At 38.2% G+C, this 25,070-nt stretch overlaps 2 protein-coding genes, 1 long non-coding RNA gene and 1 pseudogene across 4 annotated transcripts in view; 2 read left to right on the forward strand and 2 right to left on the reverse strand.

The window, feature by feature from the left end:
- Positions 1–25,070, forward strand: part of LOC144645835 (nucleotide-binding oligomerization domain-containing protein 1-like) — a 51,149-nt gene that overhangs the window by 14,844 nt on the left and 11,235 nt on the right. The window lies entirely within an intron of this gene.
- LOC144646501 (nucleotide-binding oligomerization domain-containing protein 2-like) overlaps positions 1–25,070 on the forward strand; it is a 44,827-nt gene that overhangs the window by 6,935 nt on the left and 12,822 nt on the right. The gene's annotated exons all lie outside the window — the stretch shown is intronic.
- On the reverse strand, positions 1,790–20,678 carry LOC144647494 (eukaryotic translation initiation factor 3 subunit C-like; annotated as a pseudogene). The gene is made up of 20 exons (XR_013569601.1): positions 20,610–20,678; positions 19,931–20,045; positions 18,479–18,503; positions 17,262–17,394; positions 16,629–16,724; positions 14,927–14,991; positions 12,586–12,590; positions 11,942–12,041; positions 11,266–11,365; positions 9,152–9,414; positions 7,710–7,835; positions 7,255–7,320; positions 6,826–6,913; positions 6,345–6,424; positions 5,224–5,273; positions 4,897–4,962; positions 4,630–4,717; positions 3,683–3,775; positions 3,171–3,249; positions 1,790–2,721 (listed from the first exon to the last, which is right to left on the reverse strand). The product of XR_013569601.1 is annotated as a eukaryotic translation initiation factor 3 subunit C-like (transcript).
- LOC144646562 (uncharacterized) overlaps positions 21,853–25,070 on the reverse strand; it is a 30,328-nt gene continuing 27,110 nt past the window's right edge. The window contains exons 2-3 of the long non-coding RNA XR_013569452.1: positions 23,858–23,919; positions 21,853–21,911 (exon numbers count right to left, since the gene is read on the reverse strand). This is a non-coding gene — a long non-coding RNA (uncharacterized LOC144646562). The remainder of the gene's footprint in view (positions 21,912–23,857; positions 23,920–25,070) is intronic.

A 25,070-nucleotide genomic window follows, 5' to 3' on the forward strand; every position in this document is an offset into this window, starting at 1 on the left:
CTTAATTTATAGTTAATTGAGGTGTTAATTCGACCTCTGTACAAAAACATTTGAACTGTATCAAATACATAACTGCAGGATATGAACTTTTTGATCTGGCATTATTGCTGACTTTAACTTATCTTAGTAGTAACTGCTCAAGTATGTAAATAGAGCAAAGTTCCTGTCCAGTTCTTAATAAATATTGTTTGTGTGAAGTTCAGTGTCGTGTTCAATTTTAGCTAAATATACTATTGGGGTTTAGGCAGAACTATAGTGATCAAAATTTGAAACCCTGCGCAGCGTAGGTGCTAAATGTATAAAAAAACTGGAACTTCTTAACGATGAAATAGTTTTGTCCCCCTGAAGAAGGCAGCATTGTCGAAACGTCGGTTAGGCAGAACTGCCGGCAGAACTATGTTTGGCTATCCTGGCTCAAAATTTAGCTGACCAATGTATTCTCCTGCAACATAATATAAACCTATGTTTGCTTAGTAGTTTCCATGCCAACAAGCTTATTCGGTTTTTGAGAGGAAGGTGGGGGGATCTTGTAGTAAATATTTTGAATTCAAATCACAAAACAGAAACATTTCTTCGAACGAAATGATCGCTGAGTAAACTTCTTTAATAATTCATGGGGTGGTCTTCTGGGATTCACATCAGACCAAACAAATGGCCAATTCTCCAAAACAACCGTCTCCCCCCCCCCCACCCAATGTTATCAGACAACAAACACTAGTACCAAATCAACAAGATTGTGGAAATTGTTTGCCACGGTGATAAATTGAGATTGCACAAGTATGTGAACAGACTTTAGTTCCAGAAAATGTCCATACTACCCCCCCACCCCCCACCCCCACACACACACACACAGAAAGGATTGGAAATTCCTGGCGGGTTGGGGGGGGGGTTTCTTATAAAAAATCCCTTGCATGGGGAGATATGGATATTTTATGGAACTACACAATGAAACTCAATAATGGACCTGTTCGCACACCATTAGATATTTGTTGAGCAGCTGGAGTGTTGGGAATTAGCTGATTCTAAACGAAAAGAGGGAATCATGCTCAGGGGCGGTTTCTCAAAAGCCGTGGAAATACTTTTTTGGCTTGCAAAGTCATTTTTTGTTACCCGCATCTTAAAAATGGGGAACTGTATACCGTATTTATTGGATTATGCGCCCTGTTCGCTTATTAAATTTTTGGACCTAGAGAGTGGGTCCCAGGGGGGGTACTCCGGGATCAAAGTGACGGGGATGATCGAATGGAGGCAAAACTCAGGACCCAAAAAAAATCCCTAAGTCTTCCGACATTACCCAAAAAAATCCCTGGACCAAAAAAAACCCTCCAAAAAATCCCTAGTCAAATTACTCCTAAATTGCCAAGGCCGCGCCAAGGCACTTTAGTTTGCTTTTAATACCCAAAAAAATCCCCTATTTAAATCAATTCACCCAAAAAAATACCTGCCAAATTCTCCTACCCAAAAAAATCCCGGAATCGAAAATTTCGACCCCCAAAAAATCCTTCGCACATCCCCGTCACTTGGATCCCGGAGTACCCCCCTGGGGAGTGGGTGCTTGTTCAAGGCTGGGCGCTTATTAAATTTTTCGCAAGTGTAAGTTTATTTTACAACAAAACAATGAATAATAATAAAACGTGAAGATCTACCAAAGCAGAATTTTAACTGTTCATTGAAAGTTTCTATAAATTACTAAGGAAACTCGGTCTTCGGGGAAGTCTCTTAGTAGTACTTAGTCAACTTCGACTTCAATCATAATCAAAGTACAGTACTCCTCTAATGCACTTCAGTATTTTTAAAGCGGGGTGGGGGTGGGCACTTATTTGAGGCTGGGCACTTATTAACTTTTCTTACCTACAGGGTGGGCGCTTATTTGAGGTGGGTGCTTATTTGAGGTTGGGCGCTTAATCGAATAAATACGGTAGGCCTGAAACTTTGTATGCAGGGAATTGAACCTCTGTTCATATTTTAAATATATGTGAATATAGCAACAGCTTTGGAATGATAAGGTTCGATATTTGAATACAATGCCAGAAATATTTTTATGCTCAGATCACAAATTAAACTCTTAACAGAAAAAGCTGGTGAAAACTGGCGAGGCTTCACCATGACAGTTACTTATAATTAGTGAACCCAGTCTTCTGCGCGGTTGTGACGAGTAACGGGTAACAAACAAAACCTTGATTTAACCTTTAATATATTGTGCACCAATGGAGATTTTGGGTGCGAAAACTTCAAAAATTGGAAGCCCACCTAGTCTAAAGCAACAGTCTCTTGCAATATTGGGAGAAATAATACTTCCATCAAGTACAGGTTATCACAGGCTTCTGTTAGTTTTATTCGCTTACAAGATGTTCACACATTTGAAGATTTCAAAACTGAATACCTAGCAATAAAATAATATACTTTACAATATTATTTCTAGTTCTTGTTCACCAGTGGAGTTCTTCTCGGCTTATATATCAATGAAACTTCACGGTATTTTCTTACAAGAACAACAATTGACTTGAATCACAGACAGGACAATAAAATGCCCCCTGATAATCCTTGGTTAGTTGTGCATGTTGTGTCTAGTTCAGTAAGATGACTGTGACTTTTGGTAAGACCTGTCATGCTGTCGTCCATATCTCTCCTGCCAGTTGTATCGATCCTGTCTGTCCTGTTTTTCTGGCCTGTCTTGTCGATCATAATGTTGCTGATTTTGTCGACGATAACGGCCTTGGCCTGAAAGGGAGAAAAACAGTGTTGACTAAAACAGTAAAATAGCTGAGAGCTTCAGTAAGCAAATATAAGCCTTCCCAAAAATTAACCATTTAGATTACAGGTCATGTTAAATTTCCAACAAAATTATATTTAGCTGGTTCAGTAACATAACACCGGTGCACTGATTTGGTCGTGGTCAATCAATTCAATTGTTGAATGTAAATTAATGTGCCATACTTTTGATACTTGAACAAAATTATTTTGACAAATGGTGTTGACAAGTCTGTATTTTACTGAGGGGGATGGCTTTGAGTCTCTTGCCACACTAGTTAACTTTTCACTGGTTTGACAATAATTCAAACCTTTAGAGTGGTTTAATGTGAGAGGTGACTGCGAGTATCATTTGTGCAAAACTCATCTATTTGCAGGTAAATGTTGTCCAGAGAAGAAAATAATTAAGCAGTTCTTACCCTGTCTGTCCTTGAACTGGACAAATCCTCCATGCCTTGTGTCATAGATACGTTCATTGTTTTCTACTAAATTGCTGACCTGAAAAACAGAAAACACCGACAAAACAGTACTTGTGATAACCAGCATGTGAAAGCTAGGAATCTCCAAATAGGTTTAGTGAAGACAGTGTTAAATACCAATCTGTTCCTCATGTGACCAAATGAAAACCAATGCTAGGATAATATGCAATCCCTAATATCAAAATTCTAACATGACTTTTTGGCTTTCTATTTAAAAATGCAAATTTTCAAATATTCCTTTGTCTGTGAACTTAGGCTATTCAAATACATTGACGGCATAAATACGAAAACATATGAACTCTAATATGTGCTTCCTAAATTAACATCTTCTTATGGATACAAAATGAACAAAAGAAATCAAAACAAGGAAAAACTACGGAAGTTGTTTCATTTATTTTTTATTAGCTTCAAGTTAAAAAGCAAGTTGACTTGACTGTGACAAAGTGTTTTACCTTGTCTGCCAATTGTAGTGCCAGGCTCTGGAGGAGAGAAGGCTCGGCTCCTCGGTGCATTACCACTGTCTGTGTTGGCTCATCCCAGGAGGCCTGGGGCAAGAAGAATTATATTAATAATAAAGTATTATTTCGTTTGTCTCACGACGTAGTCACGTGTGATGCAGATCGCAACGTTTCGACTGCATACTGCTAGTCTTCATCAGGCGATAAGGTCGACTGGTTGTGCATTAGCTTATAAAGCACACGGCTGCGCTGTGATTGGTTGGTTTTCAACAGATCTGATTGGTGCATTTATATATTACATACTTTTGTGTACACTTGACTGAAATTTGAATTCCTATTGAGCCTTCAATCACTCTACCAGTTGTGTTACCAGCGTACCCCTATCAGGATCAGGCCACAGACATCCTTGGCAAGAACGGTAGACTAAGACAATAGAGCGTTTTCACATGACGTCACGGCGGCCATATTGGTGTTCCAAAACAATGAAACGGCGGCCATGTTGGTGTACCAAGCCAATCCTGTGGGATTTCAAGTCTTTTCTTATGTAAACACTTCCTTTTGTTCCAATAAATTTGCATAGATGTCGGCCACGTGAGTGAAAACGCTCTATAGGTGCATTTCAATACTGAAGAATCTTGGCTTTATTAATTTCAAGCCTTTTTTGGTAGGCCGATTTTTCGAGGGACTTACATGTGATATTCTGGGAATTTTTCAATTAAAAAAACCTCAGGTCTGTTTTTGGATGAAACTTTGTGTGTGAAAATTCCAGCTGTACATAAGAATACAGTATACATGTTGTTAGCGAGAGAGAAGCACTCCACAAGTGAAATGGCCCCAAAAGTAGTAACATCACAAAAACTGAAATCCTGAGAGGTGACATCCATTCAACAATTTCCTCTCAATTTGCCAAGAGTACAGCAAGAAAAAGAAACATTGCAAACCTGTAGTTCCTCATTGATGATCATTTTGCTAATAGTACTGTGTACCACAGATGGAGGCAAATCAAACATTTCAGCCAACGTGTACAGGCTACAAGGAAAGAGATATACAAAGTCTTATTAAATAGATTTAGCCAAGCCTAAAAGCAGAGCTCCCAAGTTTTTTATTATTATTTATGCGAAAGTTCATTTTAAAAGATATGATATTTTTTAGATAGTTGGATGACTTTAGATTAATCCATTTAGTTTGTTGCTTTACTAAAACTGTACCTCAACGAGTCATATACACTGTTATATGTGAACAAATATGTCCTGAGGCTTTCCTCTTGAATTTTTCTGTGAGAAAAAAGATAAAATAGATAAGTGACAATCATGCTTACCACAAAGAAAAAAAATAGAATTTACAAGAACATTTTAACTTGCATGGCAAGATCATGGGTCCAAATCGCATTCTGCAGGCTCAATTTGCAGCTGCTTTCATGTGCATTATCTATGCTACATGTACATCATAGCTTCCGTTCAAACGACAATCTTTATTTTATCATTTTATCCACAGTCACATAAGAAATCTGCAAAAAATAACAAAATAGCTGTTACCTTGTTAACATTTCTTGTACCTGCTCCGTTTGGCGAAACAATTTCCATACCTATCATGTAAGAGAGAAAAAAAGATCATAAAACATCAATCAATCAGTCAAATAATCAATCAATCTGTCCATCCGTCCGACCATCTGTCCATCAGTCAGTCAGTCTGTCAGTCTGTCAGCGGCCTGTAAAATACAATAATAGTACATAATAATAATACAATAATACCCAAAGACTGACAAGTATTTTCGTCTGTTTACCCAGAGATATAAGGAGATAGGATAATATGCGAGCCAGCGAGCCATGCGAGCCAGAAATCCCAAATCCCAATAAAAGGCTAACTGCAAGCCCTAAATTACAGTAACTGTAGGCTAACCAGAGTGCTATTAAGGCTAACCGAAGTGCTATGTAGGCTAACCAATGTCCTATTTAGGCTAACCTGAATGGCTCGCATGACTCGCAAGCCATGCAAGCAATGCGAGCCAGAAATCCCTAATCCCCAATAAAAGGCTAACTCAAGCTACCAAAGCCAACTGTAGGCTAACCAGAGTGCTATTTAGGCTAACTGGAGTGCTATTTAGACTAAATGAAGTGCTATTTAGGCCAACTGAAATGGCTCTCATGGCTCGCTGATTATCCGGACCCGATAATAAATTATATGAGCGCAACCTCAATTTACGATATTTTTTAAAATGGAGATGATTGTTACTGTCACATCAAGAAAAATTATTCATTCACTGCTATTAATAATGGTATAGAGCGGTTTTCACTTGAGTGTCGAAAGTAAATTGCGTTTGCTTTGGTTTTGAATTACTACGCTTAGTGATTGGCTTAAAAATCTTGCGCACTTTCTTAGCCAATCAGAAGTAAAACTAAAACCAATTATGACTCGCGCGCGCACGTTTTCCCGCGTTTCGTGCCAGATACATGTATTTGCTTCGAGTTTTGATTGGTTCACTGGATTGTCTGTGTCCTTTGTGATTGGCCAGAGTAATTACTTTGGTTTTGGTTTTACGACACTTAATTGAAACTGCTCTATTGTTTCCTGTTGTCGCCTAACACTGTCTATTGAATGAACACATGGCTTACGTGATCACAAGTCAAGGGAAAAACATTTATCTATACTCACCAACCAAGGTTTGCTTTTCACTTTGTCGTAACTGATAATGAAAACTCTTGCTAAAAATACGTGGTCTGTAGTCATATGCGTGGGCTGAAATAAAAAAGACAGATAGGTTTTACACTAAATACATGCAGTCAAAAAATGTTTATTTTTTTTTAAGCACTTTTAACCCAACAAATAAAAAGTCGCAAGTGTATTGAAGAAAACCCTTATTTAACTGCAACTGAATTTTTTAATCTTTCAAGGGCCCAAAATACTGAAAAAGTATGGCACTGGCCACTACTGCCATTTGAATTATGTGAATGATCAATTTGTCACAAATTGCTCACTAAAAACAAGTTTGAGAAGCAAAGGAGTTCAGGTTGACCACTGGTTACTGTATAAGCAGTCATTTGTTCCTCAACTGGCTGAGAAGAGCCATCAAAAAATGGCAACAAAACAGGAAATTTAGCATTAAAATTAGGTAAGTAAAAATGCACTTTAAGACATACCAGCCATCCAAGGGATTTCCATCAACATTGCTGAAGTTAAGTAAACACACTCCAACAGTTCAAGATTAATATGCATGTGGAATGGAACCTGAAATTCAGAAAATACAGCAATGAGGTGGATCATTTGTGATTATTAACACAACTGCCACATTTGGCTTAACATGGAGGATGGGTGCCTTAGATGTCTATAGGCTCGCGCCATGACTAGACAACCCCTGCAATTTATCATAAAAGGGTCACTGCAGTATTATTCAGTGGTTGTGATGCATGTGACGTCAAATTTGTGTAGCCCTCTACAAAAGTAATCTGCTTACAACTGCATCCATGTCCCCAGGGGTGCTTTCCTGACACCCCTCTCCCCCTCCCCTCCCAACTACAACCAATGTATGTTCATCAGTCTCATGACAAAGAATATTTCAGTTACAATACCTGTCTTCTCTTCTCAATCTTCTCTTGTTCTGGGGTTCGTTCATACTGTCTTTGTTGCATTAAACCCTAACAGAAATTAAAACAGTGCATCTTGATAAATAATACTTTAATTAGAGACAGTACCATACATGTACTTCTCTTTTACACCTGAAGGCTGGGTAAATTATTTAAAAGCTGTCTGTCATGATAATGATAAAGATGATGATGATGATTATGATGATAATGCAGATGAAAATGATGACGATAACAACAGCAACGTTGACACTGCCGACGCCGATGATGATGGTGACGCACGGATTCTACAAAAGGCACTTGGCAAAATTTGATATTAATTATATTTTTAACCCCAAATAATGACAGTTGAAAAGCCAAACATGTCTGTTACTTCCATAATCCTGTGATTGTCATGGCTATTTACTTGCTAATTTTACTTCGTTTATGACAACACTACAGACCTGTGCAAGAAGTTCCTTAGCTCTTCCACTTGACTGCACATCATGCAGTGCATTGTGGGCATCCTTGATCATGCCGTGCCTGAAGGCACACAGGCCAAGCTGTACCATGGTCCTATTGTAGAGAATCTAGACAGCACAAAAAAGAACACAGATGATAATTTTTTTTTATCTTATTTGCATCACAAACTGCTTCTTCAAATTCTTGGGTTGCATTTAAAAATTTCACTGAACTGGACAAAGATCAAAAATTAAAGTTCAATCTCTAATTTCACTTTAGGGGTTATCAAAAGGAACATAAAATATGATACAGGCCCTAGCCTTCAATAGAGGACTTATCATCAGTAGAGCTGAAAGTAAGTAAAATCACACATCTAACACTTGGGAGAGCTTTAGATAAAGATAACATAAGAACTTTATTTAATGTGGCACTCCACTTTCAGGGGACTTGTTTTTGGGAGTGCTTATGAGCAGAATTTTAACTGTTCACCAAATTGTCCAATGTCAAGACAAACCTTACAAGGCAAGCAAAACACACATCTGTGTACAAGTCATTTCTATGACAGTGTACAACCTGTATTGCAACCCTGGCTAACCATGATTTTGTATGTTTCATTTACTAAGGCTAAAGGCAAGATGAATGCCTGTGGCCAACTCTCATGGAACATGCAGCAGTATGACAACCAGACAGACTCAACACGAGACTACACCAGTGTCACTTGCTCTACTGCTTCATCTACCACATGTGTAACCCTGGCTCAGTAACTACACATACCCAGCTTGTGGGAAACGTGTGGATACTCATACATGCATGAAGAATATCTATGTTGCAGGGGTTTCAAAATGTTTTGAAGAAGGCGTCAGCAACTAAAAAAGTAGGCGGCTGTGACAACACTGACAGAGTTGTTTGTTGCAAGCTGGTTTCTATAACCAGAGTAACCAGCAGACATATAATCAAGTAGTTGGTGGAACTACGGCAGTTGACAGCTTGTTTTTATCTTTGGTCAATTTCATTTTTTCCTTTGTTCTGGTGTATGGTGGCATATGATAGTGAAAACAAATGAAAATACCAGAATGTACTTAGAATAAAATTGAACTACAACATCTAAACCCAATAGTGAACACTTAGACAGACTAACATTGATTTCACAAAATGATTTTAAGTGTGATGAGCCAAGAATTTATACCAGAAGGAAGTAAAACCAATCCTCCTCTGCCAAACATCAGGGTTTTCAAAACTTGCTGATGACTGCCAGAGTTCCACTTGCTTCTTGATTATATGTCACCAGTTACTGTAGTCATAGCAATCAGGTCACGAGAAACAAGCTCAATGTCACAGCCGCCTACTCTGCTACATGTAGTTGCTGATGCCTACTTTAAAACATTTGAAAACCATTGAAATGATTCAAAAAGAGAATCCACAACTCAGACTACATTTAACAAACCTGTGTTGGAATGTCAGAATGTTGGATGGACTCCTGCAGATGTGACATCAGCATCAGATCACGAGCTTCAAACCAGCGATCATGTAGAGCATGGTGATAAACATGACAGAGCATGGCTCTGGTTCGGATACGGTCAGATGTGTCTCGTGAATAGATGAACTTGCACATTTTATCAACCTTTTCTGATGAGCTGGGTCCTTCTTTCTTTTGCTGTTCAACTGGTTTCTCTGGTTTCTCAACCTCTGCTGAGTCCTTTTCTCCCTCTGGTGAAACAATAATGTTAACATGAAAAATATGAAAAATTAAGACAACGTAAACGTGTATCAATTTTTTTTCAACTTCAATGAGTGCCAAAAGTAGTTAAGACATGTATATTATTCCACTTCAAATCCATATTTGCAGTTTGTTGTTTGTGTAGTCTTCGTAACAGCTGAGCTGTGAGGGTTAAAATTGGTTCAAGGTAATTATAAAAGAGCTGAGTGTCGCAACTCTTCAGTTTGTTGCTCATAAGTTGTTGTTCATGTTCATGTTATTGTTTTTTTTTTCCTTAATTATTCTTATCCTCTTAGTATCATGCAGTTTTCACACTTATTAGCTACATTAAATAATTCTCATGCTCATCAACACAGCACCACATTTTATTTAGAAACAAACAGCTATGCAAAGTAATATTTATTAACTTACATTTGAAGAATCGCATATTTTTTTTTCAACAGGACAGTCCCAGCAAAGTAAAAGTATGTTATTTTATTGTTGTTCAAAGTCAATCTGTAGTTCTTGTTGGTGTTGTACGCAAGAACAAAGAATGGGATAGTAGAATTCAGTGAACATGATTTGTCCTTTTGTTTTATGCATGATGTTTTTGTTGATGCAGCAGGATACCGTATTTACTCTAATAAGCGCCGCCCCCGAATAACACCGCCCTCGAATAAGCTCCGCATTTGGGACAAAAAAGTTAATAAGCGCCGCCCCCGAATAAGCGCCGCAGACCCGATGCGGCGCTTGTTCGAAAAATTCTGTTTAACTAAACATAGCACTACAATGCAACTCTAAAGCAGCCTTGGAAATTCCTTTTCATCAAAAGCAATGTTTTGCAGTTCGAGGTATTATGTTTTACCGCTCGAACATTCTTTTTTTTCTATCCAAAATTCTTACAATACGTAGTTCTGTTTACATTTTGAAGGCTGTGAACTTTGTCGGGACAGCAAGTGCAACTACCTTCTTCCGTAAGAGACGAATACTGACAATCAAAATGCCTTTCTTTTAGTCACTGTAGAAGTTTTGTCTAGATGACATTGTTTGTGGCGTCCAATTTTTAAATAAGCGCCGCCCTCGAATAAGCGCCGCACATGAGGCGAGAAAAATTTAATAAGCGCCGCGGCGCTTATTAAAGAAATATGTCAGACAGGCTGACATTGCCTATCTGGCAAATTATACAAGAACTTTAACTTTGGGCATAAGCAGGGCATTTGAACCACCCTGAGGTTTTCTTTTTAAATGTCCCACCCCAGGGCACTTGTGGATGTCCAAAAAAGAGTCACTCAATATCATTCAAAATTTGTCAGAAAGTCCACTTATATGGTCAGAAGTATCTATTATGGGAGGGGGCATATAGTATACCTTCCTGCTGTAGTTATACACTGATGGGAGTCTCGCAACTTTGGTGAACCATGAATTTTCGATTTTAATTCCCGTGGGTTGCTAGGGAAACGTCATTCAGAATTACAGGGAGGTGGTTGTGCACCAGCCAAGCAATTTCAAAACAGAAAGAGATAGCAAGAACTCCTAAAATCTTACCGAGATGATGAAGAGATGGCTTTAAAATAATCTCAAAGAACTTGTGAATAAATAAGATGGGATTAGTAAGTGGAGGGCATCAAATCTAAGAGAGAGCTAACAAAAGCATTCATTCCTGACCAACAGGAATGAGTATGGAAATAAATTTGACTTTATCATTTGGTCAGATTGTAATTAAAGTGGCTTTGTGTGACAAAGCCAAATTTATTCCCATATTGTGATTTGCAGTGAATTTTTTCCTCGCAAACGGAGCTCAGCGTTGATAGCCAAATTGTTGTTTATTTTGGCAGGCATAATGCATAATTAATCTGACTTACATCTACATTCTCGGATTCTTCAGAGATGTTTTCTCCAATTGTCAGTGTCTCTTGATTGTCAATTAGAATGCTACTCAGTTCATCAATCTGCTTCAAGCATCTGCAAAACATAACAGTTGAGTTTTATTTATTCAGGGTTACAAGTGGGCCAATATAGACAGTAACAAGTCTGGGTTGGAGCCTAGTGAGTTGCCCATCAGGGCAAGGATTACCTTATTTCTGTAGCATCAAGTGATAATGAGCATTTCTACTTACTCCTAAATGGGATGCTAGTCCATCGCAGGGTAACCCCTAGCTTTGAACTTGCTGGTACCCATTTCCTGGCTGGTAAGCTCGGCTGTGAGAGTTATAATTGTTTTGCCCAAGAACACAACAGAAGGAAATGACCCTGACTCATAGCCAGTCCAGTCCTAGGCCACCCAATATGGAATCTAACAAATAATCCTGTACAGTAACTGTACTATATTATAAACTGATGACCCAGGGATGTTGCTAAAGGCTGGCGCCAGCTGAAAGAGAACTTAAATCTGGCTGAAGTTTCACATGAAAACAAAAACTTGGGTAAACTTTTAGAACTGCAAAGGCCAGGAAAGCCAGCTGGGCATGTCAATGAGCTGGTTTACTGTTTTCTAAGCCACATCCCTGGATGATCTTAGTGTCCTTTTGTCATACTTACTCCTGCCACATCTCTGCTTTCATACATGTTGCTACATTGGGATTGTAGTCGAAGATGGACGAGATGATATTAAACAGAAGCTTCACTGTCATCCCAGCACCTACAATAACAAATTAAATTAAATCCAACTCAATTCAATGCCTTTCAATATTTTATACCTTAGTAATTAAATGTATAACAGCCCAAGGTGATTGACATCTCTTTTCTCTCTATATTTTTACAAGAACTGAATTACATAAAATTCTGAAAAAGTAACCTTTCCCCCTCTCAAAAAAAAAAAAATCAGTCCCCCAAATCTCGAAAGCAAAAGTTCTGAAACCAGAGGGGTGAGGCGAATTTCCAGAGGGGTTGGGGGGGAGGGGGTTTAATAAAAACCCTTCTGTGGGGGAGGTATAGATAATTTAAGGAACAACAAATGCAAAAAATTCTGAAAATAAGCCCTCCCAAATACAAGCCCTAATGGAGTTATAGCCCTTAAAGAGAGAGACAATTTTCCCTATTATAAGCCCTGAGTAAAGGAAAATATTACAGTTATAAATGCTGTGTTTCTATACATTACAGCATCTGCCAACTAAAGCATACAGTTCTACATGTCAATTAAGTGCTGTTGCATTGCTGAGGCAGAAAAAAAGGCATAAGTTTACCTACCCTTGCATCAGGAGCGCGGTCAAAAGCACGGTAAGCCTGGCAAAACCCGGCCTGGCCGGGCTTTCCGGCCTTTATGCCACGCTTGCCAGGAAAGCGTGGCCTGGAAAAGCGTGGCAACCATGGCCACGGCCAGGCTTTCATGGCCTCCCTGGCCATTAAAGCCTGGCTTTCCGGGCTATGAAAGTTTTATGCCCCTTTATGCCAGACTTGCCAGGAAAGCGCGGCCCTTGAAAAGTGTGGTAAGCTCGGCCAAAGCTGGGCTTTCATGCCCCCCTTGGCCACAAAACCTGGCTTTCCTAATTTTAAAAGTTCCATGACCATTTTTTAATAATGGCTTTCCTAATGGGAAACCAATGGTCAGAAGCCCCGCAGACAAAGTCAAAATAGTGGTCAATTAAAATATTAAAAGTCAAGGACTAAGTGTCACATCAAAACTGTAGTTTTAGCAAAGGATATATTCAGGATATATTTTCCAGTTTAATATTTACTAGAAAAGGTTATCTCTATTTAATATTCTCTGTGACTGAATGGGCTGTTATGCTGCATGAAATGCCAATTTAAAATGGGAAATAAATTTTTTGCTTTCTGGGAGTTCCAAGAAATTCTTGGGATTTCTATAGGAGCTAATATTTTCAAATTAAATTTTACTCAACTCGTGTATTCAAATGAATACCAATTTTAAGCCTAATGGATTTCTGTCATTAATTTTTTGGAAATTCTAAACTCAAACACTTGAAATAAAAAATGAGCATTATTTCACAGCAAAAACATTGCTTACCGAGATTGAGATAACAAATTTTAGACTGCAGAGTCCATTTTGCATTCTCACCAGTATCGCCTGCATCGCAAATGAAGTAAGGAATTCCGCCCTTCGAATTCTCGAAAACCTTGGCGGATAAACTGACCACTCAATGTGTGTTCCATTCTCACCATTTATTTCTTTGTAAACCTTGAATACTTCACAAGAATGATATTACAACAAACAGAAAGCTTCGCTTGATTCCTGTGACTGCACCGCCATTACCATTGAGACCGCAGTTCAACCCTCCAGCGGACTTTTGTTGAGAAACCAATCACGTTACGCAAATCATCCCATGTGACTTCCCACGTGACTATTGTCACGCTGAATCGTTACTTTTGGCGCCCGTTTCGTTTGAATTTATCTCTTGCTGTTGTCGATCGTTCGTGAGAAAATGTTTTGTTTTTTAAATTGTTAAAGGAGCCAGTATATGTTATTTCGCTTACAGTATGCATAGAAAACAGGTTTTGCTTTGTAAATGGCGAATAGTGTGCTAAAACTGGTGATTTTTGGACCTGATCGAAGGCCTTGTTTATGGTGGAACGTCATGGCAGTCGAGCAGTCGTTTACAAAGTGCTTTGGTGAGTAATAGTTCAACTTAGCTTGTGTTTCTCCAATAAAACCGACTGGACTTTAATGGAACCTAAGGCTCGGCATTTACAGGAGCATAACACTTTATTTGAGCGAACTGCACTTTAGCCGTTGGATCATGATGTTTATTGAAATTCTTTCCGCCGTGTGTGTGACGTCCGTTACACAAATTCTTGCTTATAATTTGGCTCAGGAATTGAAATAATCTCCAAACCGTTTAGGTTGCAAATTATAAGACTGTTGTAGATTGTGGATTTTTCACAGTGAATTTCCCAGGGAAATGTTATCCAACATTTGCAAACTCAGTATAAAACTGTTCATGAAGTTCATGTGCACAGTTAGTAAAATACCGAGAGGTTAATCGGGAATGCATTTAATTTTTTCTACAGGCTTAAAAGAAGAACGAGGAAATCTTCAATTCTAAACTGGACAATCTAGAGAGAACTGAACTTTATCATTCATCTCATGCATCAGAAGACAGCTAGCAGCTAAGTCTGTTTCTTCCTAATGTCTGAGTCAGAAACCTTAATAGCCACAAGTTTTGAAGTTTTGAATTTATATGCCAATTTAAGGAATATATGTTAAGACATTGTTATGAATGCGCAAAGGAATTTAATGAAAATTAGTGTAAACATCCGAAAAGTGTTGACCGAATAAAAATAAATATATGTTACAATTGAGTCAGAGAGTGTTTGCAAAAAGTTAATTTTCTGAGTTTAAAGCATGCTTATATTGCTTGGCCAGTCTGGCTAAAGCCTGGCTTTCAGGCCATATCCTGACCCCGGTTTCCCTGGTCTGGCCAGGCCGGGCTTGCCCTGTGGCCGCGGCTTCCCCGGACTTTTTATCCCTTGGCTAGCCCGGCCAAAGCCCGGCTTCTGGCCGCGCTCACCCCGGCTTTTAGGCCGGGCTTTGACCCCGGCTTTCCCCGGTCTGGCCGGGTTCCTGACTTGGCATTGTCTGAGATAACCCTCAACTGTTTGAGGAATTCAATCTGATCTGTACGGTCTGTGCCCTAGAAAACAAAAGGATAAAAGAAGATGGTACAGGGGAGAATGATAAGGATGGGGGAGGGGGGTTCAGAGACAGCGAGGGAGGGGAGGAGGTGACTTGATTTTAATTTTCTACAACCTAGTTATAAAAAATAACCTAGGTGAACAAAATAACCAAGGTTAATAAAAAATTACCACGGTTGAAAAAAAAAAAACCTAATATAGGTTGAACAAAATAAAATGATCTAAAGTTAACTTTGACCTGTAACATATGCAGTGATACTAATTGCCAACAAGGCAGCCGAGCCAAGAGGCGAGGCTGTCGAGGCGGCAGAATCATAGAGCCGTGTGCGTATGAGTATATAGGCAGAGAAAATCTTAAGTTCTGCGTAAGGGACTCTTTTTTTGACCATATTTGGGTGTAAGTAAACCCCATATTTGGGTTGTATTGTTCTTTCCAACTGGTTCCCAGTCTCTCACTCCTTGCTAGAGAGCAAATGACCAAAATGGCGTCCACGCGGCTCGCTGTTAAAATTTTCAATGTGGTCATTCATCCCTTTACTGATAAATACAACTTTAGGGAATTATAAATCGAAAGAGAATACCCTACAGAATATTCGACCGTCGAAAAAATGAACATCAAGGTCTTTAAAGCGATGAAATAATCTTTCGACTTTGGAGTCCTTTGATTTACGATCGAAGAGAGACATGAAAATCAAAAGCGACTGTTGACTTCAAATAGAGTTTTCTTGACTTATGAGAATGCCAAAGTCGGGTAAATGCTTTCTTTTTAGTGTTGATTGTGTTTATAGTAATTGTTTGACTGATGATTTATTCCAAAACAAGTACCGTTTATATTTTATTTGGCACGCATTTTCGCTCCGCGTAGGAATAACATCAATACAAAGCGACGCTCACTAAAATTACTGCATGTCAAACACACAAGAAAGTCAAAAGTTTTTTGCTTCTAACGGCAAATGTAATTTTAACTTGAATAAAAATTTTGTCTCCAAATAATCCTTGACCGTTCAAGTTTTGTTTTCTGTTCAAATTTTTCAAGTTTTGCGTAATTGAACATGACACTTCGCATGCGAGACTGAAATCTGACCCGTGCATTACTGTTTCTGATTACTGAAAATTATTTTTTAAAAAGCATCTTAGCAGTTTTGATTTTGGGATTTGAATATAAGAAGTTCTTGAAATGCAACTATCCCTTTTGGGAATTTTAACCATCGCGTGTTGTATTAACAAAACAGTGATTAAACCTCATTTATTGCCTACATTTTGTGACATTTTAACATTGAAAAGAATTTAAAGATTTGTCAAGAGTTATCAATCTGTCAATCCCATAGCCTACGTAGCAGACATCTGTGTACGTTTTTAGTGTGTTTAAAAGAGTGCGCAATCGCGAGAATACGCGCGCTGGAAACAACGGCGCCTGCTACGCAGGCTATCAAGCCTGTGTCATTTATGAACACCAGAGAAATAGCACTTTTTTCGCATATTACCTAAAATACAATTTACCATATTTTGGTCATTTCAAATATAGTTCTATCAAAAACCATTCAATATCTGTTCTTATGAACAAACATGAGTATTTCGCTCGTTGGCACTTACCGATAGGTAAAACTAGTAACAATACATTTACTATTTCACTCACCTTTTTGCCCCTTGCAGAGAGAATCTCGTGCAGTTTCTTTAATACAACTGCATGAGTGATTTCAGTGTCCTTTGGAAAGAGTTGTTTGACCTTTTCCTGAAGAATAAATAGTTTTTTTATCAGTATATACTAAAACAGTGGATAGCGTTTTTGGCATATGCTGATTGGCTACTCAAACTTCAAATACCCTTTGCTATTCACCTCTGAGTAACGCCTGCAAAAAAATTGTAATCTTTGACAGCTAGGAAAAAACTAGTCAAAAATCATTCTTTTGGGCTATATTATCTCACATTGTTTAGTATATAGTTAGTGGTGGATATTTACCTCGCAGCTCAGTAAATATCCACCACTAGCCACCGCCACTTTGGTGAATAGTTGTTAATATACTTTGTAGATGCAGCCTGTGTTTTACTAAAAATAGACAACTGATACAATCCATACAAAATTATCTTCCGTATCCTCACTAATGAGAATATCAATGACACCATTTTTTTTCAATGAATGACAAAGCGAGTCTGTGAAGGAACAATACCTGTTCCACCAAATAATTTACCAATAGCAGCATGTGTTCCTTTTTTAAGCAGAATGGTTTAAACAATCATCCTTAGCTGATGTATACATGCAACTACATACCGCAGAAGACAAAGAGGACCCCTTCACTTCTGTCCATCCGCCTACATCATCACCTTCTTTGAATTTCAGTTTGGTTGTCTTTTTTTCTTTGACTTTCTTTTTCTGTTTCCCTTTGTCCTCTGGGCCTTTCTCTCTACACAGAAAGACAGAGTGTATTTCATAGGATGATTAAACCATCCGGGACTTAGTACCAGCTATTCTTTGTCCCATACTCACGAAAAACCAAACACGGTCACGACAACAAAAATATACCTTGCTTTATTTTACTGGACTCAACCCTCAAGTTAAACTTTATTTTTTTTTCTTAAGTGGCCATTAGGCTACGGACTGCTCAATCCTTCTTCTCAATTTTAGTTGCCAGGCTGACGACTTCAGTTCTTATTTAGTCGCCAGTTCAGACCACAATGGTCTTAACTTGGAGGGTTGGGGCTGTTTGCTTAGCTACCTAGTTATGTAAAATGAACTGTATGAAACACGGAAGTCAGCGTCAAGAGATGTTTTCTCAGCACTGACAAAGAGCGCTTCAGTTGTTTCCGTCGCATACTTCTTTCCCCCCTGAAAGGCAAGGCAATGCACTTCCAGGGTCTACATGTATGCTATGGATTGCAGAGGAATCCTCCTACATATAAACTTGTAAATTCATTAACTATTCATGAGGGTGCAAACCAATCCTAGCACAGTGTTCAGATCACATGTACACAACTGTAAACCCCAATACAAATCAAACAATAGAATCAACTTTTGATTCAAACTCCTTCTCAGCTAATTAGTATTCAATAACTTTTGATACAGATCTCTACCAAATTACATTACTTTGCATTCAATTGTTTCATATCACAAGTAGAATAAAATATTTGCGTCCAATCTGTATGGCCGTTTTCAATGGCTTGCCTATCGGCTAGCCCATAACGATCTTCTGCTCATATTTTATCTACTACTTAAAGGGGCAGTCTCACCAAAATTATACATGATTTGCTTCTTGAAAATCAAGAATGTTTGAAGTAAAACAATGGAGTGTGTATGTACAGTCAACTCCCTTTATACAGACACCTTCAGGACCACCATACAGGAAATCTGTAAAGTAGCAAGAGTTATTTTCAGAAATTCTTATTCACTGGGACTTCATCTCGTATCTGTCATAACCAGGTGTCCGTAATGGTGATGTCTGCAAGGCGAGAGTTAACTGTATATATAAGCAACAATGTTGAGTCACTCACTTCTTTAAAAACATCCAGGCTTTTAATAGACCATTTGCATTATGACGTAAAAGCGCAAAGACTTCTGTTAGTTGTAGTTAGGTTCGCGGGAAAACACCATTTCTGCCTTATGATTGGCTAAGGGCAGCCAAGCGTGAAGGTGAACATCCAGGACTTTTAATTTGATCAAAATGAGCTGCGAAGTTTACGCTCTTGTCGCTTTGAAATTTGTTTAAACTTTATTTTTTCAGTTACCTGTCAAAAATATAGAAAACAGGATGATAGCTTTGGAATGAAAATTGACTGAGTTCTATGTTTTAACCAAGACAGACAAATGTTGTTCGTGTTCAAGTAAGTTTTATAATATGTACGTTGTGTGGCAGAGTTGACTTGGTAGAAATTCATTCATAGCGGCCAACAACTTCTCTTCGTAAATAATTTTATAAGCTTAAATAACACACTGAAAACAGATTGCTTGAAAGGACGAGTCGAGGATATACCGTAACTAAATTTGTGTGGAATCAAGTAAAAGCAAGGCAAGCCATTGACTTTGTTCTCAATCTATTTTCAGACGTTCAACAAACGATCGCTTCCATCGTTCGCAGGTGAATTAATTCTTCACTGAAAAGCTTTGAAAATTTGCCATATATCATGATTGCTCGGCGGGACGGTTAGTTTAATTTATTTTTACAGTGAGACAGAGAAACGAGTCAAATAATTTTCCTCGTTCAATCGAGCTTCATCGATGAATCATGAAGGGTCAATCATAAAGGATTTTCAAGCTGATCAATCAAAATTAACTTCCCTGTGCAGGTGAATACAGATTATTTTGTTTTTATCTTAAAATTGTATTTTTTCGTCAAGTTAGAACTGTAATTGCAATATTCTTTAACAAAGAAGTTTTCTTGTTTTTGTACTGGAAATGTCAACTCGTCGAGTAGCAGTTGTGGTTTCAATCCGAGCGAGGGCCGTGCGAGCAAATATAATTTTATTTCCATAATCTTGTTGATGAACGATTACTTGTGCGACTCAAAAGGTGAGCCTCAAAGATTTTTCGAGTGTATACATCATGTACTGTGCTTCCCTATGTTTAGAAAGGGTAAAATATTGCGTCTTCGTATATTATTTGAAAATACCTGGCAAGCAAAAGTTTTAGGAATTTAATTAAATAACCGCGCGACTGAGACTTGGAGGAAACACTCGTTGAAACTTCACTACAAAACGCAACCCAGCAAATATACAATTTCTTGCATAACTTTTGTTTTATTTTAACGGACTTGGTTTTATACTGAGAGGTTGCTTTTTGCCCTTTAAATGAAGCCACAGGGACGTCTTCTTCGGTGAGAGTAATTTTCTTTACCTCCATCACGATTTTCTTGGGCAAGCGGGCTTGATGACGATTCAAAATTTCCCGCGAACCTAACTACAACTACCAGAAGTCTTTGCGCTTTTACGTCATAATGCAAATGGTCTATTGTGTTGTACCTCCCTCACCGCCGATATCACTGTCACTTGAAGACGACTCCTCATCACTGCTATCCCAATCGATACTGTCATCATCATCATCATCATCTTCATCACCTGCACCCTAACAACAGCAATGTTAAATTTATTGATTAGATCGATTTGTGACACATAAACCAATCACAATATTAAGCACTAACAAAGTTCAGACTTAATTGTTTTATCATTTTATCAATTTCAAATCCTTCTTAGACAACTATGGAAAACAAGATGCCTTTTTTTCTTGGAATTGCACACAACTATGCATGAGCAGAAGGCTATCTGCAGCAAAATCACTGTCAGAGGCTAATGCATCATTGTATGCAGTTACTTTCTGATTTATGTGGTGGGCTCTCAGTCAATGAAAAGATATGTGGCTGAATGAAATTTTGAAAAAATTATACTCAAGACAATGTTGGCCAGCAGTTTCTGTGACTAAGTATTTGGGGCAGTTGCTTGACTTTGGAAGGGGTGCTGGGGATTTTACAGCTTTCTTGTTGTGAGGTCAGGTCATTCTGTTCATGTTGCCCTCCCGTTGCACATGCTTACAAGTTTCCTGCTCCCCTGCCCAGCCCTCCCTATGGTAAGAATGGTACGTTTTCAACTGATAAGCAGTGTGACAGTGCACACCTGGGTGGATGCCACTCACAGGGTTATCATGGTTACCGACTGTACTCAGATCACCAAGCTCCCAGGCACCGGCCTCCTCCACTCCCATCTATTGTTCACGTTCAAAATGGTTCATACAGCATTTTAAAGTTAACAATATAAATATTAAGAAAAATAGTGAGCTGCACAACATGCAACTGTAAAATACCTTTTATGATTTTACAGGGTTCTTGCTTTCCATTTCCCACATCAGCTTAGCACACGACAGAGCAGTACTATCTGGAAAAAATATTTCATTTGTCAAATATTCAATTATTTTATGCCTTCATCATAATATTTAACCTAGATTTAATTTGAGTACACAAGTCAGGACAGCCAAAGGAAATACAAATATCAGTACTCGTTACTGTTGAAACAGTTAAACCTCAATCTCATTATGAACACCTCCAAAATATACGGTTGTTCAATGGGTGAATAAGGCTATTAATATCTACCGGATATTGCAAACCCAAACAAATACACAAGCCTTATTGCACCTGCTTCCCTTTTGTTGGGAAGTAAAAATTGTACTCCAAAATAAAAAATAATTATGGATCGATCAACAATTTAAGTAGAATGGTGTTTCAAATTCCAAGAACTTTTCAAGACTGACATTAAAAAAGTTGACAGACTTTTGAAGAAATTGAGCAGATTCCTAGACTTTTCATGATGACAGCCAAAGTTCAAGGGCTTTTAAGGACTGTAGAAACCAAGTAAATCCTAATGCCATCATCAATCTTTGAAAAATACCCATAATCTTTGAGGTCCTGCAATGTTTTTTTTAACCAAGAATTTTAGTGTTTTAATTGGTGTGGCTTATACTGCTTATTGTTTTTTTTTTTCTTTCGTAATATTTAACAGTTATTCCATGAGCACACATTGGATATGAGATGGTAGATGGCCAACGAGGCGCGTAGAACCAAGTTGCAGCTGGCTATAACAAATATCTCATATCCAACAAGCATGAAACGAATAATTATTGTTTTATCAAAAACACCCAAACGAATTGCAATATTTGAGCTCCCCAAATGTTCAGCTTCGTTGATGCTTATCGGCTACGATATTTCTGGTCAATGGTATATGAGCTCATATATCATTGCCTGTTAACCAATCAAAACTCAGTAATTGCAATATACCATTGCTAGCATTTAATAAAAATACGTTGTATTTGATTGCAACACCCATTTCTAGCAACTTACTTTTGTCTTTAATTGAACTGGTGTTACTGTCGTAAACTATAACGTACATGTTCCTTGGTCTGCAGCACGGCATCAGGAGGAACTGTGAAAGCACCAATGTCGTTCTAAAAGACAACAAGAAAATTAAAGTATTTATAAATAAAGAATAAAAAAGTAAATAATTAAAAACAATTTGCTTATAATTCTACGTACACTGCTCCAGCAAGTTTTCATTCTGACTGAAGAAAAAACACTTAATCAAAAAGGTACCAGTAGCTGTCCTTTATTTGTTGGAATACTGTATTTTTTATTTGAAGTATAGTCTAACACAGAAAAAAGTATGTCTGCACTGCATACATGTGTCTAGTGCTGAGCTTTATTGAGCTTTGTGCATTATTGTATTGCTCGGTCATGGTAGTGCATTTAGTAGAATTTTGTTGGCATAGACTAGAGGTGTGGAGAAAGGGTCAAAATTAATCAAGCTTCAACAGTCTAGCAGAAAAGTATGCCTTGAAATAATAAACAGGTGCAAGGTGATCTAGGAAGGCTATCTGGAGTAGATGTAGTATATTTTTTTTGTAGCACAACCTAAATAAAGAATGCGCTCTGATTAGTTGCATCTCCTATTTGCCCAAGGTAGACGCTAACGACTACCTTCAATTGAGCGCGCGAGAGTTAACAGACAGCACAAGTGTTGATGTTTGTTGACGTAGTTAAAAATGTCTTAATTATTTCAAATTAGACTTGTTCCATTTCTTCCACGTTGTCATCGGTTGTTTACTTCGGGTTACGAGGCAATAACGAGTGATTATCGATAACTACTAGTGTACCAAAATGGTAGAAATGCTGCCAAAGGGGAAGAACGATGCAGAACTGATGCTTGAAGTAACTTAACACTTTTTATGTTTGAAACAGTTAAGTACTGTAAAATTGAACTAAGATTTAACATTAGAAAATTTATTATTTATTTAGTATTATTTCAGATATTTGTAGTAATATCAACTAAGGAAGTTTAATTAAAGGAGACTTATAGAAACTGAAACTCTTTAAAAAAATATACTAGTCAGTTACAACCAAAGGTTAGAAAGTTCGGGCAAGATCAATGCAAGGTGTTGTAGGATTAATGACAGTAATGAAGACGTGTACTATGACATGATTCCTCAGGAAGTGATTTATTATTTAGTCTGCCCAAGATCCGCTTTCGTGTCAGTGCACTTTGAATCATGTGTGGTGATGCACAGCACTGGCAGTAGTTATGTAAAAAGTTTTACGCTCGGCTTTCCCCCCTGTTGCATGACACACAATGTTTCGCACAGGACTTCCTGATGTCGGTTTCAAGTTGCAAGTCACACCGGAAGTCACAGCAGTAAAATTAAACTGAAGTGGGTTTTGAGTTGATTCGAGTGAACTTTTAAACTAATTTTCCATTGAAAAGCATAGTACTTAACTGTTTCAGTTAACTTAAAGATGTCACTTGTTTTCAATCCTGCCTCGATCGCGCCTGGTCACTAGCAAAGCGCAAATAGACGAGGCCCAGAGACGAGGCCGCATTAGCGCGAAGATTGCGAGGATCACATCATGAACTCCACTGCGCATCGTGAATCTTCCATTCACGCATAACCACAATTCCTTGTGCCTTTGATCTTACCGCCGACCACAATTCCTTGCGTTTGGTAAAAAAAAGTGATTGCAGGCCCCATAAAGTAATCCTTTGCCGATTAGAGAGCTGCCTCGCTTGTTCGCTTCAGGCTCACTCGCTGCGGCAGCAATTACCCAGAGAAGAATACCGCAAAATACTTTGTGTACACTGACATGTATGAGAAACCTCAGTGTGACTTGGTTAGTATGACGACATAATTTGCTGTATATGAAGCACTTACCCAAATTGTTAGCGTTATAGCATTGTGTCTGCGCTTCGCACTGGACACAAAAAACTTCCATGTTGCTTACAGCTAATGGCACATTCTTACTAAAAAAATAAGAACCTTTGTGTGTGACAAAGGGAATGGTGCAAAATGGACCTCTGAAAATAATTTCATATAAAATTCAACAACTCAATGTACCAACTAACCCTTGGTGCAAATTTAGCTGTTATAATATGACTTTCATTGTAGTCAAGTCTTTGTATTGTATCTGCAAAAAAAAAAAAACAATACTAACAGTAAAGACACACTTGTAAGAACCTACATGTAATTTTTCCAGGTTAGCCTAATATAAAAACAGGTTCTTTAGGACAAAGGGTAATAAACACAATTTTTTGCTATTAATACATGTAGGTTCTTAATAGTATCTTATTTTCTGAAGAAAAACTTACTTTGTTGCTAACAGAATTTTTATTAATTATTCCAAGAGCGTGCATTGGATATATGAGATAGTAGTTAGCCTGGTTGACAGGATAAAATTCAAGAAACGAAACCAAAATGGCAACACATAAAGTTGCATCTTTCGCGACTATAATCGTAGCTTTTTCTACCATTGTTACTTTACTTACACAGCTGGTTCACACATTTCTATAGTGGAAATAGATACAAGGCAAAATAATGCCATATTGACCGCCCAGTTACGAAAGGGAAGCTATTTTCTCAACTAAAGTTGCGTCCCGGCGACCGGGTTGGAGTGTTCATATGGAGGGGTGGCGAATGGTAAAATCCGAGACTCGCCGAGACGCCGAGACCCTTGTTTCAAAATCCGAGACCGAGACTTAAATGATTTAAGAAAATCCGAGCCCGAGACTCTGTGAGCCTCTGAGCAGTAAAAAACCGAGCCCGAGACTCTGTACAGTAAAAAATTTAGCCCGAGATTAGTATTTTTTTAGTGAGACGGTGAGACGTAAAGAATTGGCGAAATGTACTCACAGTAAGACGCCAGCTGCTAGTTATGGATTAACTTCGCAACCTTGTTACGACCTATCACGACCCCACATTTAACTATCCAAGGTCACACGCTCTGTCATACTATGCGAACGTTTGCGTCACGACATCTTCCCGATTCCGGTCGGAAATTATCAGTCTCTTGTAAAAGCTTTTTGAAGGTCGCCAGATCGATCTGATCCCTTGAATCTTGAAGGTTTTGGTCAGCTTTTTCCAACGTTTGAGAACTGGGTCATAGATAAATATGGACGAAGAAGCTAATTAAGGGGAGAAGGAAAAGCATCGGCAAAAAAGAAAACGTAAGTAGCGTAGTATGAGATAGTATAAAGCTTAAGAATAACGAGTAAGTGGTAGACTGTCCACAGCCTCTCAATTTTTCAACGCAAAAAACGTCCAGTTCTCTTGCCGTTCTCA

The sequence above is a fragment of the Oculina patagonica genome, chromosome 3 (genome assembly GCF_052425735.1).
Source record: "Oculina patagonica isolate OP01 chromosome 3, crgOcupat, whole genome shotgun sequence".
NCBI lineage: Eukaryota > Metazoa > Cnidaria > Anthozoa > Scleractinia > Oculinidae > Oculina > Oculina patagonica.